Source organism: Leucoraja erinacea, chromosome 19 (genome assembly GCF_028641065.1).
Source record: "Leucoraja erinacea ecotype New England chromosome 19, Leri_hhj_1, whole genome shotgun sequence".
Taxonomy (NCBI): domain Eukaryota; kingdom Metazoa; phylum Chordata; class Chondrichthyes; order Rajiformes; family Rajidae; genus Leucoraja; species Leucoraja erinaceus.
The window spans coordinates 4,065,159-4,068,807 of record NC_073395.1 but is presented as its reverse complement, the minus strand read 5'-3'; positions in this window follow the sequence as shown (position 1 = coordinate 4,068,807).

The window sequence follows — 3,649 nt, the reverse complement described above, 5'->3', positions numbered from 1 at the left end:
TGTAATATATTTTGTCCACTTTCCACTGCATAGAGTTTTGTGTAAGGTCTGGGACAAATCAACTTTTACTCCCGAGTCTCATTTGAATTGCTGGTCACGTTCCCAGAATGAACGCATTAACTTTATAATTTGCAGGCAGGAGTAGAAAATGAAACACTTAACAAATGACTGCTGCTGATGTTCAACACTCAGGGTTAGACTTCTGATTGCACCATTATAATAGCGTAATAAATGTGGAGTGAGCACATGTTACTAGTTCCCACTTTGCAATAAGATGCATTGTGCAAGGGAGGATTTGTGGAAGATGATGAAGGGAATGCAGTGTAAGTTCCGCTCAATATTCCTGCCAGGCTGATGAGATGGGCGTAGGGAGCTGTCTAAATACAATTACTTTGCATGTCCCAAAGACATTTGCTGCAAATAATATCAAGTTGTATCTATGACAACCTTTCCTTATAGCCAGGGGTTCATGCCACCTGGGATGGCGGAAAGTTCACTACTGTTACAATATTGGATCTTGTAATGGAACACACCCTGGCAGATCAGATCAGATTAGATTACTGTAATAGACACCAAGGTGCAATGAAATTCCTTGTTCACGTGAAGGTTACATGCATTTTCTTTCTTATCCCCCTTGTTTTATCCGACCTGTTTTATCCGAACGGCAGTATATAATAAAGGGAAGGCAGAAGAAATACAAGAGTGTGAGTTCGCGGCGATGTAATCGGCCAGGTACCTGCAGGAGCGAGGACAGTGAGTGCCGGACTAACTCCGCAGTCGGGCAGCGTCTGTGGAGCCACCGTTTGACCTGTTTTTACAAAATGTTAAATGGCCAGCTCGACATAGATTACAAAACCTACACCAAACCCAAACCAATTAGGAGCAGACGAGGGCATTCGATCCAATTTGAGATCCCAGCTACCAAGACAGATGTGTACAGCAATTCGTTCTTCCCCTAGGTATGTTGCAAAACCTACCTTCAGCGTCGCTGCAGATCTGTCCAAGCCCGTGTGTGCGATTTTGGCGCCGTTGAGAGGGGGGCGGGTTTAAAATGCGATTTCCCCTAGGCTATTCAAATCGAGGTTGTTTAGCCTACTTAGTTGTTGACAAAAAATCGCTTGGAGGTTCATTTGCTGGAGCTATTTTTAAACTTAATTGGTTCATTTAATTGTTATAGTAGGTTAAAAATGATCCTCTAACCCCGCGACCGCCGACAACGGGACGGATCTCATACAGGGAACAACGGAAGGCAGGTTGTTTATTTTTACATTAAAAAGCGCTTCTTAAGATCCCTTTATACAAAGTTTTATGTTGCGGGTAGCTAATTTGGGGCCCCATTAAATCCCGCAGTATTTTTCTGGGCATTTTCTGGGCAAAATTCATCACAATGGGAACATTTCAAACCAGCGTGTTCCACAGGATCCCACTCGAAAGCTGATTTAAATGGCCGCTGATTTACAGCAATTGAACACTAAATTCCTTCCATTTGGCCTATAAATTAATGTAAATTAGATTTTAAAATCATATTTTATTGTGAATTCTTTGTGAATGTTATTTGGACACTTAGGCTATTTAAAAATGTTAATCTTTTTCTAAGAAATGGATAGATGTTTAGATCTAGTAATTGAAGTTTGGAATTAGCTACAATTGGGTAACTAACTAATTATATGCTTTAATTTCAGGTCATCCAAGTAAGATTGTTTCATATTTGTTTCAGAATGCTTCTTAGATTCAATTATAGCTTCAATCTATAATAACTGAAAATTTCTTTCAGTTCTCTTAATTTTTAAGAAAGTTATGGCCATTTCACTGTCATCGATCACAGCTGTTTGTGTTAAGTCAATGGAAAATCAATAGGGAGCAAGATGCTAATTTCCGAGTATGAAAATGGCCATAACTTTTTTAAGGCACACAAAAAGCTGGAGAAACTCAGCGGGTGCAGCAGCATCTATGGAGCGAATGAAATAGGCAACGTTTCGGGCTGAAACCCTTCTTCAGACCCTTCTGCACCCGCTGAGTTTCTCCAGCTTTTTTGTGTACCTTCGATGTTCTAGCATCTGCAGTTCCTTCTTAAACATAACTTTTTTAATACTGAAGATATGAAAGTGAATTTTTTTATGCTTTATCTGAAGTGAATCTTTTTATGCTTTATCTGATGGGATAAATTGCAGACTTGATTTTTTAAATCTCAAAATTTTGTAACATTGCTAAGTACAGACGGTTTATAAATGCCGTTATTGGTGTTGCCAGGCGGTGAACGGCGGTATATAATAAAGGGACGGCAGAAGAGGGTGAGTTCGCGGCGATACAATACGATACAATACCATTTATTTGTCATTTGAACCTCACATGAGGTTCAAACAAAATTTGGTTTCTGCAGCCATACAAGAAAAGAACCAAGACACACACCCAACACAATTTACACAAACATCCATCATAGTGAGTCTCTCTCCCCTGCTCTCCATTCCAATAAAGATATCATTCATCATAAAGATATAATTCATTAATCATTCATTCATTCATTCCTCTCCCGAAGTCGATGGAATCGGCCAGGTACCTGCAGGAACGGGCACAGCGAGTGCTGGACTAACTCCGCGGTCGGGCAGCGTCTGTGGACATCGTCGTCCTCATCATTAGGAAAGATTGGCCGATTAGGAAAGGGGGAGATGCAACGAGACCTGGGTGTCATGGTACACCAGTAATTAAAAGTAGACATGCAGGTGCAGCAGGCAGTGAAGAAGGCGAATGGTATGTTAGCATTCATAGCAAAAGGATTTGAGTATAGGAGCAGGGAGGTTCTACTGTAGTTGTACAGGGTCTTGATGAGACCACACCTGGAGTATTGCGTACAGTTTTGGTCTCCTAATCTGAGGAAAGGCATTCTTGCCATAGAGGGAGTACAGAGAAGATTCACCAGACTGATTCCTGGGATGTCAGGACTTTCATATGAAGAAAGACTGGATAGAGTCGGCTTGTACTCGATAGAATTTAGAAGATTGAGGGTGGATCTTATAGAAACTTACAAAATTCTTAAGGGGTTGGACAGGCTAGATGCAGGAAGATTGTTCCCGATGTTGGGGAAGTCCAGGACAAGGGGGTCACACAGTTTAAGGATAAGGGGGAAATCTTTTAGGACCGAGATGAGGAAATCTTTTTTCACACAGAGAGTGGTGAATCTGTGGAATTCTCTGCCACAGTAATATGTGTGTTATGATTGTGTTTATAATTTGTTTGGTTGTTTTGTTGTTCCGCGAGCATTGCCACTTTCATTCACTGCACATCTCGTATGTGTATGTGACAAATAAACTTGACTTGACTTGACTTGATCTGTGGAACTCTCTGCCACAGAAGGTAGTTGAGGCCAGTTCATTGGCTATATTTAAGAGGGAGTTAGCTGTGGCCCTTGTGGCTAAAGGGATCAGGGGGTATGGAGAGAAGGCAGGTACAGGATACTAAGTTGGATGATCAGCCATGATCATATTGAATGGTGGTGCAGGCTCGAAGGGCCGAATGGCCTACTCCTGCACCTATTGCCTATGTTTCTATGTTTCTATCAAGGATCCTTTGGTTTCTATTAGCAAAGATCCTGTGTCGCCGATTGATGACGATGGCCGATCGGGACGTCACATCGGTGCGCCGACAGTGAGCG